Source organism: Passer montanus, unplaced genomic scaffold (assembly GCF_014805655.1).
Source record: "Passer montanus isolate IOZ18808 unplaced genomic scaffold, ASM1480565v1 scaffold1, whole genome shotgun sequence".
Taxonomy (NCBI): Eukaryota; Metazoa; Chordata; class Aves; order Passeriformes; family Passeridae; genus Passer; species Passer montanus.
Genome location: NW_024356504.1, coordinates 6,536,999 through 6,563,498, shown reverse-complemented (window position 1 = coordinate 6,563,498; position 26,500 = coordinate 6,536,999). Strand labels below are relative to the sequence as shown.

Here is a 26,500-nt window from a genome sequence, read left to right as displayed (position 1 = left end):
ACTTTTTTTTTTAATGAAGTGCGCACTTAAAGCACAGAATGTGCATTCAATGAAGAACAGATTACAGAAAACACCCAAAATTCTTGAGGGATAATCACCAAGCAGCTCTTAACTGCAGAAAATAAACTTTTTTTTTTTTTTATGAAGTGTGCACTTAAAAGGTAGGACTCACAAATATCTATGAATCCAACACTAATTAGATATATTAGTGTCGGACAGTTCATCATCTAATGACAAAAACAGTGCTGTTCAACAGCACAGAAGGGGCTCAGGTTTATCAGTTTGGACTTCCCATCAGCACACCAACGAGAAGATGGACAGCAAAAGGGAGGATTCTGCAGAGAGCCAAGTGACAGACAGGGGAGATGCTACAGTACAGAAAGAGAAACTCAAGTGGGTTAGGAATTAGGAATCAGCAAAAGCCCTGTGGCAGGAGGCATTAAAACAACGAATCACATTCATGAAAATGCAGAATTCATTAAAAGCTGTCCCTTACTACATTTTTCACATATAAATAATTATTAAGGCACAGAACAATAAGCCAGAAACTAAAGCTCTTTGAGAGCAGATATTGAATGGCAAGCTCAAGGAGAGGCAGACTGACGTTTGTATGACATTTGTTAATTCCTTTCTCACCCTTTTACCCTGTTTCATTACAAAACATGTGTGGATTAACATACCTTTAACAGATAAAGAATTACAGAAGCTCAAGGAGAGGCAGACTGACGTTTGTATGACATTTGTTAATTCCTCTCACCCTTTTACCCTCTTTCACTACAAAACACGTGTGGATTAACATACCTTTAACAGATAAAGAATTACAGTCAAAATATAGAAAACTCTAAATTCCAGGACCCATATTTATTAATATTTCTATCAAAAAAATACTTTTTCAATCAAAAAGTCTGTCTCTGGAGACCTTTTAACCTCATCAGTTGTTACTTCATTTAGTGTTGTGACTTATCTGAGCATGCTCAGGGCCAGACAACCCAGTTAAAGCTGCAGCTCTCTATACTGCCCCCATACAAACAGCTTAAGGAAGTGACTGCCTCTTCTGCAGCATTCTTGAGAGCAACTGATGGATTATGAATATCATGGTGCTGATGATTTGCTTCTGTGAAGGTGAAAGATCCCATAAAGGTTCCCCCTCAGTCTGTCAGGTTATGTTATCTAAATGTATTAATTCCTGTGAAATAGTACAAAAATAATGTATCAATTTCATTGTAATTTTTGTTGTTACAATGATTAATAAATAGGCTTTTTTAAAATCAAGAGATAAGTACAGTAACTCAAAGCAGAGGAATAAGCCATTTAACATTTTTCAAAGAAATTACTGAAAACACATACCAAGCAAATGGAAATGTAAGAAAATCAACTATTGAAGGCCTTCATTCTTTCAAGCCTGTGTGAAGGGATGCATGACCCTGATATGTGGAACAAGTAATGAGATGAATCCTGCACATTTCAAACGAAGGCAAACAAAACCCCAACTATATAGTAAGAAAATATGTCCTTGTGCACCTATAGCTTTCATTCTTCACCCTCCAATTCTGTCTCTCCTGTACAGTAGACTCAAAAGGGTATTCCTCTGCTAGGGAATATCTGTTGGCTTAGGTAAAGTCCTTCTGGACTTTTACTCAGAATTCAGGATGTGAAACAACAGATGGTCCAGAACCGGAAGCTGAATCAATATGGGGAGCTCTCATAACCAGCAGCTTCAACTTAGGCTCACAATTTATCCTTGCCTTTTAATTACTATTAAAAGTATCACCCTATTTCCTTCCCTTCTGGTAAAGGCATAAAGTAATTGCTAGACTTGAAAGCCCGTGAATTTCCCTGAGTATCTGAGGGACAAAGTGGCAGACAATAGCCCCTGGCATGCCCAGTGGTTAGGTCTGGGCCAGTGCGTTTTATAAAATGGATCTAAGTGGGCACATTTCTTCTGCTGCTATCAGTATCAATCAAGGAGCTGGGGGGGAGGCAAGAAGCAAACACTGGAGAGTTCATCACACAGCCAGGCTGCAGGCCACAACCTTCAGTCATCTTGTTTCACAGAGACAATGCGGCAGCATCCCTCTGCTAGGCTGGCCAGCAGCTCTTTCTCCCACCAGCTGACATTTGCCAGGAGCCAGCGTTTATAAAAAGGTGTTGGGCATGCAAAACCTATTGTGGACCTTGTAATATGATATGCTTTGTCAGTCACAAAGCATTGCTACTGCTCTGTTGCAGCAGCAGCCTAACATTTCTACTCAAAAACACAGAGGAAAAAAATAGAAAGAACAATCCCACTTTAAATGCACAGTCTAATTAGCTGGTACCTGGACATAAGATATGAACATTAACAGAAAACTCTGACTCAGTGAATCCTTACAGCTGTGTGAAGGACTATTGTTTTCAGGTGTGAAAAGCACCAGGGAAATTTGATTACAATTTTAATTAATACTAGCAGCTCATATAATGACAAAAACACATCTATTTATACAACAAAACATCCATTCAGACAAAGAAATTCCCACTGGTAACCTTTCCCCAACTATGTGTCAGCCGTTCATTTTCATTTTGCTGATGTTTCTCTTCTCTCTTTGGTTAACACATTCCTGGTTATGCATTTTATCTCATTTTCCAAGAAGGGCTCTATTTATGAAGAGTCACAGCCATTTTCTTCTGGATGGAAATGCTGCCCTCAAGCTGCCATTGTAACCCGAAACAAGGATGCTTCATTGCTTCGGAAAAGACCCCGGGGACACTTCTTCATATACATATTTATCTTCTTCATGATGCACACACAGATTTCCATTGTGGAGAAAAGCTGTGTGATTCCAAAAGGCTCTGCCTTTCATGAAAAGAAGGTTTGTTCAGGATTCAGATTAAACTGCAGCATTTTAGGGAAGAGAGGAGGCATCTTAACAGAAAAGCACTTCAGCTACCGTAAGGGACTGGAAAGAGTCAGATCACAGTTTTTGCTCTATTCTTTCCTCCTCATTTCATTTTCTTTCAGGTTTCTCTTCCCTTCTCTGAGTCTCTCACCTCTGCCCTTCAAAATCTGTTGGTTTCCAGGTTCATTCTTGATCCTCGGCCATATTATTTTCCTACACACTACCCAGAATTTTCATCCACATCCACCTTTTAATAGCCTTGTTAATGATTAGAGGGGAGTAAATCACATACAAGATAATGGCTGCAAAAAAATTAATATGCATGATTTCTGTGATATAATCCATTAGTATACTAATTGTCTACACAGTTAATTGAAAAGCACTGAATATTTTATTATTCATTTGTTATTTTTTCCTCCTTTCCCCATTTTTGCATCTGTTTATTTTTCTTTTATAACTTTTAACCTACTGTTCCACTCAAATTTTTTTAGGAAAAATTACCTCCTACTGGCATCTAGTCCTAGCACTTAAATATTTAGAAAATTGAGATTTTTTTTTTTTTGGACACTGCTGCAGACAAGATGGGGAAGAGATTCAATCTCAGTATCTAGAAAGCTGCTGCAGAAGGAAGTCTTGGTTTTTTTTCAATCATCTTTTTAAAAATCAGACTTAAACTACTGTCACTCTGAGGAATGCAGACTCCTCATCACAATCAAGCTTAGACTCTTAAAGGGACAGAACAGTTGGGCATTAACCCAAGGCCTCTGTCTCTAAAACTGTATTTCTCAGGGAAATTTAAAAAAAAAAAAACAACAACAACAAAAAAAAACAAACAAACAAAACCCATGGGACCCAAACAAAAACCACAATAGTATCTGTCTTAAGTCAAGGAATTTTTCCAAAATGTCATAATAGTTAAAGGCTATACGATGTGCTGAATGCAAACACAAAATCTTCATGAATAGTACATTTTCTTTTTTTTGCTTTCTTACTTAAGTCAAGGAATTTTTCCAAAATGTCATAATAGTTAAAGGCTATACGATGTGTTGAATGCAAACAAAATCTTCATGAATAGTAGGTTTTCTTTTTTTTGCTTCGTGCCTTTTTCCCTCCCTCCAGCAGGTAGGTTTGGGGGTTTTTTGACAGACTTTAATATTAGCCTCTTATAGCATTAAAAAAATGCAATGCCTAACCTTTATGCAGCCAATGACTACCAGTGTAATATACTAAAAAATTAACTTTGTTTAGTATTTGTAAACACAGCCAGAGTCTCTTAAGTAATAGATTTTATTAATTCATAAATAAATGCATTGACTAATGCATTTAGCCAGTATAAGTCTATTTAGGATTTTTGTCAGAGGGGTTGTTTTTAAATTTTGAGTGAGCCTAGCACTTATAAAAATACTGAATATACAATTCAGCAGGCAAGAAAAGGCTGTTATACTAACCAACCATGTCTATAATACCACAACCTGTGACAGCCATGCAGCTAGCAGTCTTCCTGCAAATACAATTCCACTAACCTCTGTGACAATCCTGATGGCTAATATAGTTACACATTTACATAGCTACATAAAACTGATGCTAAATAAGCGAACTAGACCAAAGACAGTTCAGAAGACAGCTCTACACAGTCTGTGATGGTGCTTTTAATGAGATGACTGCATGCAGTATTTTTCTGCAGATCCCTGCCTCGTTCAGCAAATGAGTACTTATGCATTTTTGTCTCTATTTGCTTCACAGAACATGTGGCCCCAAACACAGAATTGTTCAGCGCTATGTGGGCATCCTCAATATAATATAAATACATTTTTCTTAAAAAGAAAAAACAAAGCCAAAATCCATGAAATGAGCAAATACAGAATTGTTCAGTGCTATGTGGGCATCCTCAATATAATATAAATGCATTTTTCTTAAAAAGAAAATACAAAGCCAAAATCCATGAAATGAAGTATTATTCTTTGTGATACAACTTTCTCATTGTCTAAAAGGAGAATAAAGAAGCGGGAAATATCTACCCATTGCCAAAATCATGACCAGTAATTTTGCTAATACCTGATGCTCAATCCATTGCATTTTATAACTTTCTGCATTCGAAGCACACTTCCCTTGGACATCCCTTGCAAGTGCAAAAACTTCAGCCCTATATATCTCTTTTGTCTCTATAAACTCCACTCCTCCAAAGAAGACTCAACCAGTTCCTGAAACATACTGAGGCTCTCCACATTGCAAGGATCTGCCCCAGGACATGGGCTGCAGGCTCACATGGGCTAGCTCTCAGCAAAACTGCAGATCTATTCTGATGTTCAACATATTACAAGTAACTGCAAATGATATGAAGGGTTTTATTTTCACTCTGAAAGATTTATCTCAAGTGTACATATAAAAACATTATTGTTCTTCATTTGCCCACGAGTGTGTGATTTGGCATTTTTAATACCTTTCCCCAAGTACACATACAGCCATGCTTAAGACAGATTTCTGGTAAAAAAACAGCCCTAAATTTTCAGATGTGCAGAGCACCTGCAACTCCTGTTGCTATCAGCTGGAGCTGCCAGGCTCTCAGCACTCCTGAAGCTCTGGCCTTAGTTTATGGACTTTCAGGGGTACATTCATTCTCTAATGAGCAAATAGCATTTTGATACACTTTAATGGGATAAAGGTGCAGATGAGGAAGAAGATACATGGAGAGAGTTAAATTACTCAGAAAACTACTAATTCTGCAACTGCCATATGCCAAATCAACCCTGTGTTTGACATTGCTCAGCTTCTCTGACCTGTTTCAAGGGAGGTACAGACTGCACATAAAGTGTACCCATAACCACCTCATCCTCTCACATAAAACAGCTTATTCACCTGTGGGTAAGTGCAGCTTCTCATAGGACATGTCCATATGCTCAATGTCACAGTGTGACTTTAGTGCTTAGTGTGAGGATAATGAAGGCTGGAAAAGCCACTGGAAAAGCAGCTTTCCTGGATAGCTGCAGGAGCTATGCACAACCAGCAGCTGTGGAGACAAACACACACCTGGAAACATTGAACCAGCTGCTTCTATCACCACAGCCCCTACTCTCTGCCCTGGAAGAAGCTGATGGCCAGCAGTTCACAAAGGCAAAGCAATCCTACCCTCTTGGGGAGGATTTCTGTGTGCTCAGCTTATTACTGTACCCAGTTCCTAACCCATCAAACCTTTTTTCTGATACACATCTTTTTGGCTATTTTATGACCTTATGATCACACAAAATGGCCTTCCATTTGCTCCAAGCTGTTCTGCACATTCAATACTACCTTACCCAGCCAATTGTCACCTTTAATTGCCAATACCTCCATTTAAATTGACTCGCATTCACTTGACTCTCACACAACAAAAAATGTTGAACTACATTGTCCTATATTATTTCACTAATATTTAGTAATAAAAGACTTCTACACACTGTATTATGATTGCCAATACCTCCATTTAAATTGACTCGCATTCACTTGACTCTCACACAACAAAAAAATGTTGAACTACGTTGTCCTATATTGTTTCACTAATATTTAGTAATAAAAGACTCCTACACACTGTATTATATGTTTTATGTGAAAAAGATGCTTTCTTCTGCTTTGCAGAGCAGAAGAGCCTCTCTCACTATTGTTACCACACAGGCTGAACGCTTCCCTGAGCATTTCACAGACAGGACAAGAAAGAGAAGTCTCAGCAGTTGCTCTGGAAATGGCATCAAAGGTGTCACACAGGACTACTCACAAGGTGAAATTCACTCTAGTTCTGAAATTCACGCAAAACAACTTTTATAGTATGCCTAGATATTTTGGCATTTTAGGAAACCTAAAAGGACTGGATGCTACACTATAAATATTAAAAACAGTAGGATGTTCTTTTTTATGCTCTGAATTTTGAAAGCATTTCTACAGAACCTATATTTGTTGATTTGTGTCTGGATAATGCAAAGTATATCTGATAGGTTCAAAATAGAATCTATGTTATAGGTTAAGAAAATGTCAATTTCTGATGATGATGTCACCTAATTGGTTTTATTAGTCATGACTAACAAATGCTGCAATGAATGCATTTTTTACATTGAACATAATCCTGAATGCAAATCCTTGCACTCAGAAGAGCTTCCATTCCTTCTCAAGAAGGAACTGGGTATGGCAAGTTCTTTCTTCCAAGTCCAGACAGCAACCTGACAGACACAATGCAAGCCTTGCTTGTCACTAGTCAGTGTTAGAACTTGAGTGACTCTTTAGTGACTACATTGTCACCATGTTCTCCCAGCGTTAGGACTAAACTCTTACCCATTTACATTGTGCAGAAGCACTGCTCTGCACCCTGGGAAGCCCCAGAGCTCTCAGGTCAACAATTCCACTGGCACAAGAACTGAAAGCCTGTAGGGTAGGACTAAGGTCCCACAGTGCTAACAGCTGTGTCTCCAGCCTCTGGATCTGAAATGGGCTGGAGTTCCACCTGGCACCGCAAGCCTTCCTACCCACAGATCTGCAAGCTGCAGTCATTTCAGAGTCACAGCTCCAATTTCTCTTGAACTTTCAGACTTTCAGATTCCTTTCTGGCTTCCGTGTGTCTATAAATGTTATTTTTGTCATGTTCCAAGGATGAGTACACATTTGAGCATATACACAAAGACAGCAGACCTCCCTGTTTTAGTAAAATTACCACTCTTCAGATAAGTCTTAGGCATGATAAGTATTTAAACAAAAAAGGCTCCCATGTAACTATTTACAGCTATGTGTATGATGACACCATGCATGCACAATGCTGCTCAAACTGCTTCAGCAATGATTGCAAAGCAAAGACTGCCTGAAATAAAGGGACTGTGAGGGTTGCCACCACTTTTCAGAGCTTCTCATGCAGCAAAACCCCTCTCCTGTCAGATGTACACGAGTATATTCTCTCAAGAAGAATCCAAAATACAAGAAGCTTTGTAATCTGATTCATGATGGCCTTAAAGAAATACAGTATAATATGCTGAAATAACTAAAAGTCATGAAGATTTGATATATAATTTCTGTATCAGTGTTTGATTCCATATTATTAAAGGCATGTTAACATATTGGTATAATGCATAATAATTAGGTTAAGACTATACTACTGTTTTTGAGGATTTTCAGATACTGATTATACTTTCCTCAGATTTACAAGTCAAAACTGAAGTTTCCCTTCCAAACATGCTTTTTACCCCTCCAGATAGGTTTTTACACCTCCAGATAGGTGTTTCACCAGTGTGTTTCACTATTCTACCACACTGTTCTTGCACTAACAGTTCATGAAAAATATGAAAATATGGAAATTAAAGAGACCAATGAAAATAAAAATCATGGTAGAACCTTTTTAGTATCAACTGACTCTTATTTTAAGATCATCCAGAATTTCAGCTAACAAACTCAGAAATAGTTTCTTAAGTTAGATAAGCAGAGGCACACAAGCTGAAGAATTCCAAGTCACAAAAGGAGGCAATAAGAGAAATAAGACCAATGCTCGTAAATACTATTTTAATTCTTAACTTTGACTATGAAGACTGATGTCCTTGATATTAGTGCAAGCATCAGAGAGACTAACAGCTTGTAAGAGGAATTACTCTGTGACAAAGCACTAGTGCTGTCAAAGTAATGATATTGCAGCAGTGTATCAACAGAGGAACAGCCATACCAAAATCTCTCTAATCCCCCATGCTGCCTCCTGTTACAGCCAATAAGGATGCTTCAGAAGGATTATATATCATATACTGGTGCTTGTTCAGATTAGTCTTTCACCTCCTAGCAATCTCTACTTTAAAGACTTTCTAAGCCAGAGCAGTAATTTTTTGTTTAATATTTTTCTCTCAAATTTGTCTTTTTTGAATCATAATCAATTTTTTGCATGTTCAACACTAAACAAATAGAGATCAGGAATTCCACTGCTTACTTTCTTCATGTCAAAAAAATTATCCCTTCTGTTTGAACATCAACTAGCCTTCTTTAGCTTTATGGTCTTATTAGACTAAATACTATTTTTATTCTAATTAATATTTAGTTCCCAGTACTTTAAAATATATTAGCACAAGAGTAGGTGGTATGAGTGCACTGACAAATCCCTTTCATCTTTTACAAAAAATTTAATGCTGCAGGTAGATTTGGTGGGTATAGCTAAATGAGCTCAGGACACTGTTTCTTCATAGTTTTAGTCATGATTTCTTGTCCTGAAAATGCAACAGTTTTTATTTTAGCTCTGGGAAAGGCACAGAGATATCCTAAGAGGTTTTTTTCCAAACTTAAAGCTTAGCACTGAACACCAAAACTCTTTGGTGGCTTCAGAAAAATGTCCTGTGCTAGCTTTCTTCCTCAGACTGGCTTATGAAGGAAAAACAAAAAAAAAAACCCACAACAAAAATAATCTAAAGTTCTTTCAAAGTTGTTTACATTCTTCTACCGATATTGAAAGCAGCTCTACTGGAGCAATGATTCCAGATTTGAGAACTGAGTTTCTGAAATTAGAAAGAATTTGCAGAAGTGAGACCAGAAGGATCCCACCTCTTCAGAGCAGAGAATAAAACATTGCATTCCTTTGCTGCAACACACTTCATTACCAAAATGCTTTTCTCAAGTTATGGTGGGGTCTCTGAGAGAACAAACTGCAAAGATTACTTTTAGTTTCTCAAACAAATTAAGTTAGAGAGGTCTGTGCTGCAGAGTCACCATCCTACGAGAAAGATTTCTGTAGACAGTCTAGGCAATGGAATTCCATTTCTATCACTGGCCTCTTTAAAAGCAATAATTAAATACCTGCAAACCCCATGTTCAAAAATTGTTCCAGAATTCATTTACACAATCAGATAGTGAATTTTTCATAGACTCTGCAATTCACCCTGATATATCTGAGCTTTCTTTGAACACTCTAACAGGACTAGAGTCCTACAGCAGCAGCAAGAGCAACAGTGCCGTGGGAGTTACTACACACAGGCTACCACCTATGTAAGGCCTAGGAAGCTTTTGTAACACAACTTTTCTTCCTATATACCTACACAAAGATCACCTTCTGAGGAATACTGCAGGGATTAAAACCCATTCAACCTTATGGAGCTACATTTAAAAGAATTAGGAAATAAGTATGTTCAGTTTGAGAACAGGAAAATAGAGCCCTGTGCTGAGAACTTAGCAATTTCTAGAAGCTATGTGTTTCTTTTCAAATGAAGCATTTTTTTAAAAAAAAAGTTATATTTTTGGGGAAAATAGGCTGTTTGTAAGACAAAAGTAATGGGGTTTAGATTAGGTTTTCCTTCTCAATCTTCACTTTTAACAGTGTGACATTTGCCCCAAAGTCAGCACTCTGGTTTGTGTTACTATCCCTGGGAAATACATGCCCCAGAGAGCAGTTGTTTGATGAAAAAGTTTTTATAACGTAGTCATGGTAGTTAATGTGAATAAGTATTATATCCTAATAAAACATATCCTTATCATGGCCACACAAACAATTTATCACTCCACTGTAAGGGAGTTTCCCAAGAAGACATCCCAACAACATCAGTAGAAAATAAATATGCACATACACACATACATAACAAGTTTGCGTTGTTGTCAAGCTTTATCACTGAATGTGGTTTATAATGGAGCTTGCTGCTAAATTAAAGTCTGCTCCCTCAAGGACTCTTTTGTATCTTTCAAAATGTTTTTAAAGCATTTTACTCTTCAGTAGATCACTACAATGCCATGTAAATAAAACTGATTAATAAGAATTCAGTGAGGAGAGAGAGACATTTACCATAAAACCAGGAATGCTTTGAGCTCTGTAGAGATTCTTTTCTGCCACACACAGCTTGGCTGGAAACATTCCACTGGTCCCACAATGCACATGTTTTCAATTACAAACTACAGATTTTATCAGAGTTTAAGTTAATTGTTTTATACCTCTGAGATAAAAGCAATTCATGTTTAAAAACAAAAGTACATATCTTCCTATTTTAAAACAAAAATATTTGTGCTTCCAAGAAAGGGCTGTGAACTATTTAGAACAATTTTTTACTTTTAAGATCATTGTCATAGGAAATCTATCTTTCTCTGGTGGTTTACCTCTCTCAAGTTATCAAACCTTCACAGCATAATGAGAACAAAATTACATCTTGTGGCAGCCTCTTATGTTCCTGTTATTTACAGGCTTTTCAGCAAAAAGCAGCCCCTGCACCAGCTTTTTTAAGAGTGATCCAGTGTGCATTTTCTACCCACTGCTGTTTTCAATGTCCAAACTGTATCAAAGTAAAACAACCCAAAGGAAATGAAGCAGTTTCTGTCAGCATCCCCAATGTGCCATATGAAGTATACACCCAGAATAAAACTTGAGATTTATATGTTAATAATATCAGCTTGAATTTAATAAGTAAATCATATATATTGTTTTACAAAATGAGAAGTATCATCAGTGAGGACAGATAAATCTCTAAAATACCCTATTTAACTTTATGCCAAAACCAAAAAAATAACAGCATGAAAATGTTGTATTTTCAAAATCCAGTGTTAATACAATAATACCCTGTCCAGCAAATCTTTGATGTCTTTTTGGTGTTTTCTGAGAGAAGAGTACACACATCATGTCTTTACACTGTTTAAACTAGCAAAGGAAAAATTGCTCCAGCATAATTTCTAAAACACGCACAAATGCCAAAAAAATATCGTGGATAAGAATTAATGTGTTTCACTTCCATTGCTGAAAGCTTTTTTTTTTAAAGGGCATTTGGAAAATTAAAATGAAGATTTAATGAAGACAAACTTGAAGAGTTTTTGATGTAGAAGATACTAGAGGTAGGCAAGAAGGGGAAAAACCCCAGACACTGGGGATTCTATTTTCCTCTCTTGTCATGGAATGGCCACACAGCTGCAGGCAAGTCCACGCTGCACATCACCACCTCTCAGTCTATCAGTTTCTTAAAAAACTAAGAAATACCTGTTTGCTGATCCAATTCAGTAAACCACCATGAGATTTACATAGAAAAGATGTTATGTGTGAGTGTAAGACAGACAGTAAATACCCTGCAGTAAATGAATGCCTCATCAGCAATGAGATAATTTGTGGCAAGTCCTCACTACTGAGTTAATTTGTCGCAGAAAAGAATAAAACCATAACAACCATAACCTGGACAAAGTAGAACTGAACACAAAGAGCACCCTGGAAATAATTTCTATTCATCTAGTTTCATGATAATTGTCATGTAAATCAGGAGAGCTAAAGTTACACCACCTGGGAAAGTAATATATTTCTTTTGTTTATTGAGTGACCCTCAGAGAGGTCTTACCCACCTGATTAAGTAACATTGTGTTTGTTTTGTGGACAATAAAATGTAAAAAGTTTTCCTTTTCCTGTCAGCAAATGATGAATACATGTGGAACAGATTATTTAATACCACCAGACCACCAGGGAAGAAGATTTAGGTGAGCAGCAGCAGAGCTATACCATTTATTTTTATTACCATGCATTAAAAATTACGTTTACAGATAATTGTTTTTCTCCCTCCAATAAACCAAGATTAAAAAAAAATCAAGGAGAATATTTAATAATACCAGACCACCAGGGAGGAATTTTAAAAGTTGATTTTTTTTTTAGTGACAAATTGGATTCTTTTTCTTTCTTTCCTCCTAGATTTCCAATTATTTTTAACTGTAATTTGCAGAGAGAAAATCTGAAAATAGCACAACAAAATGAGTTTTCAGATGGGGGAGTTTCACACAGCTTAGGTTGTCCCTTTATAAGGGTAATTAGATAATCAAATAGTCCCTCAACACCAGCAGTTTTATAACACCTGTGTAGCTGCCCACATGTTATATAATGTTTTGCAGCTGTAAGTCCTCAAAAGTTTGGTCACACACTCCTATATTCTACCATTCCTTGTCATTCTTGCTCCTCCTGAAGTCTGATACTACTGCTATCTGTTTCTGTGGGAGTGTTACTATGCATGAAGTTGTTGAACTTACTTCACTTTCCTGCCAGGAAAACTGTTTTATATAAACCTCTATTTTAAATTCCCAATCCCACTTTGAAATGAAAAGATTGTGAGAAAGGTCATTCACTTTTGTGACGCTCCTGATGGTTAGGAAACCCAAAAAATACTGGAAACATAAGTAGTCAGTTTGCTTACGTGAGAGCTCCAGATGATTTATCTATAAAAGGAATTTGGGGCCAAATTCTCAAGTCAATGCTCATTAGCTAAACAAAGCTGATACGGGCTTCAAAGTCAGTAGTGATTTTGCCTAAGTAAAAACAGCAAGCCCATCAGGATCTGATAAGCATCTGAATGCCTCAGAATTACAAAAAGAAATTAAGCCACTGAGTGTTTAGCTGTTTGTCTATTACAGTAAGAAAGGAACCAGATGCTAAAAGAGGAGTCTATGGTATTATGTAGTGCTGGCCAGGTTCACACTATTTCTTATTTGAAGAAAACAAACAATTCTGCATGCACAGCAGGGCCATAAAAACATGCAGTGACACATGAATGTGCAGTGAACTTTTTCAAATGTGCACTGACTTTTTGAAGTATGAATGTTGGCTACTCAGCAGTCACCTATGGCTGCTCCAGCCACTGCTTGGATCTGTGTTTGCTCATTCACAAAGGGTCTGCAGAGGGTTTTTCTTATACACAATTTTAAAAAGAAATATGTATGCCTGGAATACATATTTTGTATTTTGAATACATATTTTGTATACTGAATACATACTTTTTCAGTTTTATCTTGTTCCATTATTAATATACCCAACAATTGTTAGCTTAAATGAGAACTACACAATCCCTAGCAAGGGCTTACTAACCCCTGCAGTACTCACACATGACCAGAAGGCTCACACAAGAGAGCAGGAACACCATGAGATGAGACCTACTCTCCACCTCTCCCGCTTTCACAGCAGCTGCTCCTGCCACTACTGCCCAGGACACTGTAAGGCACAGTGCTCATTGCTGGCTGCTCCTCTTGGTACCAGCAGATATTCCCCAAATGCAAGAAAGCCCTGCTCTAATGACTACAAATTATTTCTCACTAGCTACACCATTCTTGCCCAGACTCAGTTCTGGTTCTAACCTCCCATGCACAGGGACCTCTTTGGAATAGGAACTTACCTTCTTTTTCTCATCTTTCCTCCTCCAAGAGACTCAAAGGTTGAATAGCACCTTCTGCAAGGAAGGAAAAGAACAATCCCCAGAAGGACTAAAAATGGCAAGCAAAACCATGTCCTTGTCTGTCACAGCACGTACCACAGCCAAGACAGCCACAATACACAGATTGCCACCATACAATATCAGAGAGCTTCAAGCCACACAGAGTAACCACACCACTTCAGAAGGCTCCAGCCATCTACAGTGCACAGGGACCTCTTTGGAATAGGAACTTACCTTCTTTTTCTCATCTTTCCTCCTCCAAGAGACTCAAAGGTTGAATAGCACCTTCTGCAAGGAAGGAAAAGAACAATCCCCAGAAGGACTAAAAATGGCAAGCAAAACCATGTCCTTGTCTGTCACAGCACGTACCACAGCCAAGACAGCCACAATACACAGATTGCCACCATACAATATCAGAGGGCTTCAAGCCACACAGAGTAACCACATCACTTCAGAAGGCTCCAGGCATCTACAGCATCACATCACTTCAGAAAGCTGCAAGCATGCCCTTCTTGTTCTTTAGCCCAGCCTTTTATACCCTCATTGTTGATGCACTGCACCTGTGTGCCCTCTGCTCCCTTTGGTGGTCGTCAGTGCCCCTGGGCACTCCATGGCTCATTGCTGTCAGTGCTGCTCACCTGCTGCTCACAGCTGTGCCCACTGGGGATGAGGCTCGGCCACAGCCCCACTCCCAATCACCGCAAACTGTGTGCCTACACTTGCCCAGCTACCAACCACAAACTCTACAAGGATGCACATCCCAAAACCTATAGAGTGTTTCCAGTCCCTTTGCCCTAACTCCTTGCTCTTACATGGCTAAGCTCTCCCCCAAAGCTCACCATCATAATCTCCTATGGATCCTGCAGATGGAGGTGATCTCCTATGATTTCTCATATCAAATGCTGTGGTTTCTCAGACACCAAATTCTCCAGAGCTCTACTAACTTCACAAGTCTTCATCCCTGCATACAACCTTCTACATACAATGTCTCAGTCTGAAGCTCCACTAACACCTGCTTTCAGACTCACAGCAGCTGAACTTTCCCTTCCCCTAACACCCTTAGTCTCCTCAAATCCCAACCTTCATTCTCTGAAGTCTACCACAGTAAAACTGAATTTTGCCTACATTGTTGCTACCACTGAGGAGTGTATCCAAAGCTCACTAAAATCACTTAAAATTCTTCTAGATAGTTCAGGGGCATTCTCTTTTGGTCCCTCTTTTTTTTGTTAGGCCTTTAACTTTGGTTCTAACCTTCCTTATAATGGGGAAAAGTCAGTTTGTGCTTTTTTTTCTATGTTTCTTTCAAAAACTAGAAAATGGAGGGGAATATGTTGGGAAAATAGCTAAATCTAAAAAATATTAATAATTTTTATAAGATTTATGAAGCTTCCCATGTTTAATTTGCAGGCACATCATATTATTAGATCTCAATATGTATGCTTTTTCTTTTTTCTTTTTCAGCTGTAGCTATGAGGACAAGCAGTAAAACATTTGTTCATTACTGTAGGCCAGTCTGTATCACTCTGTGTTTGTCAATAAATAGTTTTAGTAACTAAGTAATGGAGTTAAATAACAAACCACAGGAGAAAGAAATTATGTTTCAAATGAGGTTTGAAGAGAAAAAGTCAGTGAAGCAGAAGAATGGGAGTTACATATGTAAATCTGTCCCAGAAAAAGCTTAGTTATGAACAAAGACAAAAATATTAATTTCTCTTCCCTCTCTGAATATTATTTGATTACAAGCAACATTCAAAAATTATTAAAGATGCCTAACAGCAGCGAAATCCTGATTTTTAAAGGGACATCATAAATACTCTTGCAAAATCAGACCCAGCTATTACAGCCACTTGAAACTCTGCCCTGAGAAGTTAAAAATTAACAATCAGCTAAATCTAAAGGCTGGGCTCCTCCCAAATGACTACAAATCCTAGAGCACAGAATCATGATGCTTTCTGTCTCTTCAGGTATTCTAAATGTTAGGTTTCAAATTCCTCCCAGAGCAGCAGTCTCCTTTTCCTTACTGCTCACAGCAAGTACAAGAAGCAAACAAAAGAAATGCAAATCTTTCTGGCCAAAACCCAAGCTGAGTCCAGGAGAGGCAGATAGCATACCAGCTGCCCAGAGCAACAGCTAGCTGATGAGTGAGCTAATGGCAATGGACAGCAAACTCATCCCTCTTCCCAAGCTAAATTTTCCTTCACTGAGTTAGTAAAATCATGATTATCATTATTACATTTACTTTACACAGCATCTGCCCTGTACCTGCTGCTATATATTATTTTGACAACTGTAGTAAACAGTAGTTATTCAGAAGTTTAGGCACAGATATCAAGGGAGAAAAAACATGGTAAGACATGGTAAATATGCTTACAAGACAATTTTTTGCAGCAGTTGTACAAAATGGATAGTGAAAATGTTTCCAATGTTGACTCTACTTTCTTTGCCCCTTGTCTTGAAATGCAGCATTTTTCTTGGCACAGGAAGGGTGTTGCTCATACTTCATTTTAATTTTGCCTGTTAAGTGACTGAACACAGGAAAAAGTTCTGGCACCGGAAGTAATTTGTTTCTGAATTTTAATGCCAATGAACATACAGTTGTATAATATTCATGATGCCTTGCACTTAGCACTTACAATTCCTTCAAAACCACTTTCCAAACAAACATAAAAGTTGTATGTAATGGTCACTCACATAATTCTCCTTAGAATATCCACTTCCTGTGTCACACCACAGAAGACATTTTGAACAATTCAAAAACAACATGAGTGAAGTATTTTTGTTTGACCTGAATTTGGACATAAGACACCCAGATGAATGAATCTGGCTTTACAGAAAATGTTCTAGGTGGTCAAAGCCATGAGTTATAGATTCCCAAGAATAACAACCCATACAGAGAACCATAGTTCCGTACTTGGAAATAGTACCCATGATTGACAACTTGCTTTACACATTTCCTTCTGTATTGTCCCATATTCCTCCTTTTGGCAATATTGACAGGCTCAATAAATGAACAAGCACAAGACCTCTTTTCATAATTTTGAACTGAGATGGATATAAGTAAATGGAATTCAATGTATTAAATGAATAACCAACATCTCTTTGCCAGTTTTGGACTATATTCCAGATAAAATTAAATTTACTTCTTTTCCTTTAAGGCAAAACAGCTTAAATAGAATCACAGAAGGGTTTAAGTTGGAAGGGACCTAAAAGTTCATCAAGTTCCAACCCCCTGCCATAGTCAGGAGCACCTTCCACTAGACCACTTTGCTCAGAGCTCCATCCAACCTGACTTTCAACACTGCCAAGGATGGGGCAGCCACAGCTTCTCGGGGCAACCTCTTCCAGTGCCTCCCCACCCTCACAATAAAGAATTTATTCCTAGTATTTAAAAGTGCACTCGTGCAGTTTACAGCCATTACCCATTGTCCTGCCACTTCAAGCCTTGTAAAACTTCCCTCCCCAGCTCTCCTGTAGGCCCCTGATTGTACTGGAAGGTGCTCTAAGGTCTCTCTGGAGCCTTGGCTTCTCCAGGCTGAAAAACTCCAACTCTCAGTCTGCCTTCATAGGAGAGGTGCTCCAGCCCTTTGATCATCCCCATGGCCCTCCTCTAGGCTTGTTCCAACACGTCCCAATTGCTTATGTTTTCTTTGCCTGCTACTGTGTTCCATGCAGTTTGGAAGCATCTATTGCACTTATTAATTTTCATCTGTAATTTCTGTTATGAAGTACATGTAAATGTGATTTCAGCATGCTGCAGGAAGAACTCTAGACTGTCCAGTGATTTGTTTTCGCTGACATACTAAGGAAACCATATTTGGCAAATTCAGTCTCTTTCCCCTGCTTTGCTGTTTAAACTTCATAATTGTCAGGAACAGCTGCATATATTGCTAGCCACCTTCCTAAAAACTAACAGGCCTCCAAACGACAAAGCTTCCATGCTCCTGCTAAATTTGTTTTTAATTATATTGCAAGTAAGAAAAAAAAATCCCCAGCTGTTAACACTGACTCAGAAAGGCTGAAAGGAGATGTAGAGCAGACATTAGGAAATACTTTAAAAAATTCTTGTAGTTCATAATGATTTAGTAAGATATTTCTAGCTTTGAAAAAATTCTGAAGTATTCTGAAATGACACATTAAATAATAGATTATGATTATTGTTTTCAGGTTTCAATGCCTCAAATTCTGCCTCAAAACCACAATGTATTAACTCTGTATTTGCAGGTAAATATGAAGTTATTTGTCATAATAACTTTACAACTTTGTGTTTCATCTTGCCTTGATTGCTGAAGGTAATAGGGCCTGCTTTATTATGCCCATAAATTGAGTCAATTGACTTATCCTTATATCCTGTTTCCTGAACTTAATGAGAGATTCTGCTTCATTAGGAAAACACATCATCCTACAACAGATCAAAAGCAAAGGAAGACTGATAACAAGTCATTCGGATTTCGGAAAACGACCACAGAACAAATTTTCAGTGTTTTGACCTGAGTTAGGACAAACAACTGGCTTGGTAAGCAAGTTTGCTGATTCCTGTGCTTACTCTGCAGATGGCTCAGAAAACATAAACAAAACTGGGTTATTTCTGAATGTAAGTTACATTCAGCTGAGTATAAACTCCATGAAAATTTTAAAAATTTCAGAAGAATATACTAAAGCAACATATTAAAGAAGTTGTTTCCAATAAAGCAATAGAAATGTTTTCAACTTTAGTGTATTTTCACTACCAACACAAAATATCTGACATATTACATTGCCATAACTATATTTGGATGTAAAGGCTACCATTTGTTAAAAGAAATAGGATGACAAATATCTTAAATCCCAGCAGATGGAGTTTATTTGGTATCTGGACACATGAGTAAAACACTGGTAGCACATCTGGGAGAAAGCATTCCCTGGCCCAGAGCAGGTCACAGTGGGCAACGTGGCACGTGCCATTGTGTTGCCCACGACAGTACCCACAGTATGTTATTCACTCCTAGCACATTCCAGGTTTTCTGTGGTTTACATACAAAACAATACCTTATTATCTTGCCTCGTCTCAGGAAAGATAAGAAAATAAAAACCAATTGCAAGCAATGCTCAGGCATTCTCAGTGCTTAGGAGTGTGTAGGAAGTGGCTCAAAATAACTTTGTTTGTTGATTATCCACCTGTTGCCATGAACACATTTTTATTCACACACAGATAAAGTCAAAACTTAAAATGGGAGCAAGACCTACAAAGAGAGAAGACTATATATGCAATAGACAATGTTTTTATCTCTGATTAAAAGCAAACAGTAAAAGTATTACATTTTAATTTATAGGTCCTTTTTCAGCTTAATTCTGTTTGGGTGTTTTTTGTTTGTTTGTTTGTTTTTAATAGGGAATTTATTATATTTCTAGTGCAGCTATTAAACTAAACCAAACTATAGTTCTGTTTCCTCAATATTATTTGAATATGCATAGACCCTTGAACTCCCTATCCTTTGGAGTTCACACATTAATGACAGGCTGTTTTCATTTACTGTTATCTCTAAAGGCTACAGCACAGTTTCCCGATAAAATAATAAAAAAGATAAATTATCTAAAACTTTAAGATTTTAGATAGCTTTAGATCAAGCTTACTGAACTAGAGAACTTGAAGTTAATAATAAAAGGCTTTTTTTTCAAAGTATTATGAAATAACTGCAACATACTGCCTAGCATACCACACCTGACAATCCAGTCATACTTATTTCTGTTCATGATAAATTTTCAACCTCAACTCTATCTTTGAAGTTACAAATATATACTAATCCATTACTAAAAACTATTTTTTCTAGAAAATATTATTTCTGTTTTTATTCAGCTATGAAAAAAATTTCATGGTGGAATAATGTTAAAAATACTCTGTATGTTGTCTTGAATTAATCCAAAATCATGAGCAGGAAGGTTTTCCTTCAGTGTGGAGTTTTATTGTCAAATGAAAGTTCCAAGAGAATACTTCTGAGGTTCAGTGGATCCATATTAGTTTTCCACTGCAGAGCACATACTAAAGAATTTTATATGCATGTTATCAACATGTGGTTGCATAGAGAATGCAGAGCTGGATGTGTAAGGGAGTGCTGCAGCAGACTCCAATCTGCAGAATAATGACTTCTCTTCATTGTGGATATCACTGACAGAGTAGATCACAATGGTCAGTGGGCTCAAGGTCTACTTACTCTCTCTTTGGTGCACAGATTGTCTACACAAAAGCTTTTAAGAACCCTTGTAGAGTTGTTGCAGTCCCTCAATAAAGATTATTCAAGGTGAGCTGCTGTCCTGCGAAGTTACCTTCTTCTGGTGGTCTGCACATATTTATAATCTATTTAGGTGTTCTCAACCCTCTTCAACTGTGACAACCTCTATCTTCTAACAATTACACATTATAAATAGATACCCTGCAAGTATATATTTTTTGGCAAGTATATTTTCTTTTAGGCACTACATAAGAGAGACAGAAGTTACAAGTGCTCCCTTGGCCACAAATAGCTTCAGTACAAGATTGCAGCTGAGAGAGAGGTTGTTCCTAGTTAAATAAAGATGAGTAAATATATCAATTGTATATTAATTGTATGCCCAAGTGTTGCAAGGTCTTAGTTTTTGAGCAGTTTAATGATGCTGTGGTTAAGGTTAACAACAATTTTACAACATGCAGCACATCCTTACTGCAAATGGCTTTATTTTACTATACAGTTCCATAATAGTAAAGAGTATGTTCCCTTTCAGGAATGGCCCCAGATCCTAAGCAAATCCATGTAGGTCATTTAGACATAAAAAGGTGAATTTTCCCTTTTTCAAGTGTTAAGTCCAAATTAAAAAAAAAAATCCCTACAAGTATTTGAGAGTAGACTTAACAGAGCTGCTCTTTCTTTGGGGAGGTCAAAAGCTTTCTGTGTATTGTCTACATCAATTATACATTGAAATGAATACTGAGAAAAATAAATTTTGTAAATTTTATGCTACAAAATCTTCAAGTTAGGCTCAGAAATCTACTCATGGTCCTTACAAAACAGTTGTGCAGAAGTACTCTCTAATGAACTGTAGAAACCAGCTTTTACTTAGAGACCCAAAGACCCTTCTGGGATGTCACACATGCCCCACTGCTCTTTTGATTTATTTCACTAACTGCAGGACAGAAGAACCTCAGCTTCAGCCTCTTACTATTTCCAGGATCCAGTAAGAGGATGCAAACCCTGGTATCCTCTGGAAAAATGGAGAGCAATGTCTTTCCCTACAGATGGTTAGCGGGTCTCCTCTGTGATTAAGTATTTGTACATGGATTAACAAAAGTCAGTGATTTCTACCAGGAATATTCAAGAAAAACAAATGTGCTCCCTTTTTGTCATGACAGAACACCAGTTAAGTCATATATGCCAGCTTCACCTGCCTTTCTGAACCCCTCTTTGTTTATGAGGGAGAAAGAAAATGCATGTGCAAGGAGAAAAGCGGTTTAAGACCTTTATGAGAATGAGTGGTGTGCAGAAGGCACATAAATCAGGTCTTTCTTTATCAGAAATGCCAAACATACTGTATGATCCTTACACTTGTTTCTTTTCTCGGAACTACTTTACGGATGTTTAAAGGGTGTGGAAAGGAAGAAACACTTTTGCAAAAACACTAACATTGGCAGGCATTCAAATTGCTAGGAAAACCAGTTCTAAAAGCCTGTTAGCTAATATTATATAGTATTTTCTATAATACCTCCCAAAGGGTTCACAGGAAGAAATCTGGAAGTAGAAGAACTAAATAACAAGTCTGATTTTTGTACTGCACTCTGGAACAGTAAAGTCTGAGATAATTCTCTCTCAAATAGATCTGTGTTATCAAATGTATATCCAGCTTCTGTGAAACTCTTGTTCATGCATTAATGGATTTCTAAGTCCTCTCATATTGCCTGACACTTAATTTGGCTTTATGAATGGTTATGGACTATGTTAGGCTGGTGAGGATGTTAACTTTTTCAGACTGCTGTGGTCAGGCCTAGACACAGCTTGTATTTTGGAACCAAGCTCCAATCCATAGGGAGCCAAAATAGGGAAGAACTGGGTAAAGCACTGACAATGTTACTAGCCACGCCAAGCATTAGAGTTTCATTAGATAAAACTTTTCTGTAAGATTTCTTACTTTACCTCTGTGTATTGTGTACAATAATACTTGCCTGATACCATAGAAATCTGATTATTTATTAATTAATAAAACCTCATGAATAGTGAACATTTTCATAATGCTAAATACTACTAGCTAAATTAGCAAGGACCACTAGGCTCAGGAGAACTTCTGTTTGATAAAAACAGGAGCCATTCCTCCCTCTACTATGTGCAAGTAACATCCTCTTCTCTTTTCCTATACAGTATACATAAAAGCATATAATTTTTTACTCTTTCCTAGAATATAAAGCTTGTTATAAGCATTACAGTTCACAAAGATACTCCAAGAACCTACTTTCAGAAAAACTAGTCCTTATTCCCAGCCAGATCCAGAACTTTGAGCCAAGCCAATCTAATTGCTTCGATTTTATAAATTACTTCTAGCAATTTGCACAGCTTTGTTTTCACCTTTTTCCAACCTAAATGTTGCCAAAAAACAGGTTGAGAGTTTTTGGTGACACAGTACAAAGCATTCACATTAATTATAAGGTATGCAAATGTTGCTTTGGCTTGATTTAGGGTTTCTTCTTAGCCAGAGAGGCATATTTAAATCTCTGCAATATAGTCTGGATACATTCCTTTGGCTTGACTGCCTGCAGGAAATAGCTTTTAAATACCAAGAGTGCACTACAGTTGTCCAAGCTTCAACGTGGATATGAGATTTGTAACAGCTTTTATCGTCTTCTAACATGTGCCAGAGAGGAAAACATTGAATAGCTTGGAGCACTGGAAAAGCAGACAGAATATGAATCAGTGCCGACGTTAGGTCCTGAAGCTATGGGTGATTGCTGGCTCTGAAGAATGGTCACTTACTGAAGATTTATATCTTGTTTAAATAAACATTCAAAACAACTGTGCAAAGGACTTCTCTCTCACCACCTCAAACTGCATCCCCTTAGCTACACAGAAGTGTATCTTTCTGTCTGAATTCCCCCTGCTTCTTTCGGAAAGACCTCACGTATCTACAGCAGCAGTGTGAACAAAACAGCTTTGCACTCATTGTGAAACACACTGAAAGGGAGCTGGCTCACGAAGTCACTACAAGTCCATTCCCAATGCTCTCGTACCATTTCACCTCTTACTACAGCAGGGACTAATACTCCAAAATAGTGAACTACTGACAGATTTGTTGCAGACATTTTATCACTTCATTGGATAAAGTCTGGCCATCGTAATTATCATGAATACCAAGGTAGTACTAAGTACCACCAGCACATCTTTTATCTCCACTGACTGACACTACAAAAGACTTACCTGGTTTCTCAAGCTGCTGAGAGCACTTGAGAAAAGCTCAAGATCTGCTCTTTAAGATCCTTACCAATCATGTGAGGTATAAGAAATAAAATAAAAAAATATAATCTGTGCTAGAAAGGAGTTCAAAGAATAAAAAATAAGGAAATTAAAAATCAAAACTTTCTAAGTAGTGATGTCTTAAAAAAACTTTATGATGTTCCTAATTAACCTGGTTTTGTGATAGGAAAGTTTTCAAAAAGCACTGTGAATGCTATTGAGCCAACCATCAGCAGAAACCAGCTCCCTGCTTACAGAGAGTCCACAGAGCAGCTGAACAGACAATCAGCTAGGAAGCACCTTCTGGACAAGGTGCAGATTTACAAGCTGGATACAAGCTGGATTTCGACGCTTACCCACCAGGGAGCCAGTGGGATGGACAATAAACCACTCTCAGGAACCACGCCTCAAACACCAAGTAGACGAGGCCTGAGGTAGTCCGTGGAAAAGGCATTTGAGGAGCTAAATAGAAGAAGGGAAGAAAGCCAGTTAGCAAGACTCTTGAAGTTTAGGCGAGCCAGCAGCAAGCCACTCTCTGATCCACACGAGCAGCCAGAGAAAGAGCTGGCTGCCCACCAAGTGATGAACTGAGAGACCAAGGAGCTCGAGAGCTTGGCAGGTCAAGAGCCTCGAGAGCTTAGAAAAGAGGTCATGCAGCTGTTGACAAGCTGCTTGATTGGTACAAAACCTGGCAAGAAAATAAAAGCTCACCTCCCTGCTGATTTTCTGTTGATATCTATGACAGAATGAACATTCCTCTGGAAAATTTTTCCATCAAACAGGCATAGTTCTACTGGAAAAGATTCTGCAAGCTTTATTGAAGGAACATTCTGTCTTTCTTCTAAAAATACCTATTGGTCATAAAAGATGTTACCCTCCTGGATAAATAACCAGTCTACAGGGCTACTTCAGCTGCTTTCTTCCCAATAACGGAAGAAACACCTCAGCCAAATTTGAGGCATTAATGTGAAGGATGCAGTTCTGGTTTTCAGCTTTATTAACTCTGAAAACAGAGGGATTTTTGAATAATGGATATAAGAGCAGATAACAAAATTATGCATTGCTACAAGAAAAATAGCCAAGGTGAAATGGGAATGGGCCAAGATATAGAACTTCACTACAGACATGTAAGTCTCTATTGTTTGTATTTTCTCATTTCTAGAATATTATCTCTAAAGAGGTCTAGAGTGCATTTGCTTGCCAAGCAGTGAAGATTGAGTTAAAATAAAAAACTGCTTTCTCCCAATTCTTCAGAAAAAAACAATAGGAACACTTTCTGGCCAAGGCCCATTTTCGTGCTTTCCTGAGCCAAACAAGTATACAATATTAGCAATAGTAAGTAAAAAATATTATTTGGCTAGAAATAGCTTTTTAAGTTGCAGAGAGTAGCTCAGTTTTGAGGTAGTACTTGTAACACAATAGGGCTTGTTGAACTCCACATCAGAACACGTAATAGGTGAGAAAGGAGTCTGGTGAATAAAGACAGCATTATTAAAGATAGCTGAACAGACCAACTGTGTGTCACAAAGACACTCCTGTATTCTTGAGGTAGATATATTTTCCATGCCCTTAGCCAAAAAAAACAGTGGCACTGGGGAAGTGAAATAAAGAAATATACTTATCCTTACCTTGGCAAGAGAGGGTGAGCTGTGTTCCAAGCTCATAATTTTTATTCTTATTCTGACAATCACAAACACTTACTTAAGCTGAAATATTGGACCATAGTGCAGGGTCTTAAATATGATTTTTGAAACTTGAACCCTTGTCTCATATTTACATGAGAATTATGACACTCTATCCCCTAATGCTAATGCTTGCCCATTTCACTAATCCTATACTTGTGCTTTTCACTTGACCAATCCCAGCATAGAAAATCCCACCACACAATGTAAAATGAGTCATAAATTACTTATCTCTCAACAACCTTATTAGTTATAACAACAAAAAAAAGATCTCAAGCTATCCACTTTCTTACTTTCATAAAGCTGTATCAACCTTGTATTCTCAGTATGAATTTATTTTACAGTTCATCAATTTATTTCATGTTTTGTCTGTCAGTCACTGATTCCAAATTCTCTTCTTTTTCCTATTTTTTTTCTCAGCTTCTTGCAGCCATGAGCCAAAACTTTTAAACTTTCTATCCACAGCAACCATTGTAGCCTGGACTACATCCAGCCTTTTACTAACATCTGTCAAGTTCATATTTGTGGTTGCAATGGAGTGGAACAGAGAATAAAAATGGATGGCAATGGATTAACCCAAATACTTCTTTATTACACTGTAGCCATTTTATATGTCTCTCCTGTACTGATTCTTACTCAAGTTTCCATACAAATATCCTCTTCTATGTTATCACCTAGTAACAGAAGATAAAAACAATCCTTTTCATTTAATGAGGCAATGACCAACATTATCAGTGACACAACTAAGATTCTAACTCTGAAATGCAAACTTTATTCTATTGCACATAATTGTGCAGCTCTGTTTCAAACATGCTGAAGCTCATAAAAGTACCTAAGAGGAAAATATTTTTGTCTGCAAAGAGTGAGAATAAAAGCTATATATAAAGACTTTATTTTCTAGAGTCCAAAAAGTAGTACTGATAATTTTTAGTTCAACTATGAATTCCTCCCAAAAATCTCACTTCCTTTTCTAAAAATTAATTAACCCCTATGGGGCAATTCTCACACACAGGAACTAAAGGAAAATTATACTAAACCACCCACCCAAGCCAAGCAGAAGAAAGATCTTCTGACATTTTACTTATTTGTCAAACTCAAAGCAAGGAAGTGTAATAGTAGTTCTTTAATGTGCTAATGAAAACTATTTATTGCAACATTCTGTTATTTATTATTATTTTAATATCTATGTCTGTAGAGTTCCAAGTGAAGTTTTTCTTCAGGGAGACCCAATGATCACTGAATTCAGCGTTTATATGCAGCCTTTTATTTAATAAGAAAGAAATGTTTCTTTGAGTGTGAGGTGTAAAATCCTGGGCTTTACCTGAAGGAGTCATTAATGTGGAACATCTGAAAACTTGAAAATT

General features: G+C 37.5%; 1 long non-coding RNA gene across 1 annotated transcript; it reads right to left on the bottom strand.

Annotated features, from left to right (window-relative positions):
* Window positions 1–1,392: 1,392 nt before the first annotated feature.
* LOC120512846 lies at window positions 1,393–14,210 on the bottom strand. The gene is made up of 3 exons (XR_005630148.1): window positions 14,105–14,210; window positions 13,970–14,023; window positions 1,393–3,178 (listed from the first exon to the last, which is right to left on the bottom strand). It is a non-coding gene; the product is annotated as an uncharacterized LOC120512846 (long non-coding RNA).
* Between the last annotated feature and the right edge of the window lie 12,290 nt (window positions 14,211–26,500).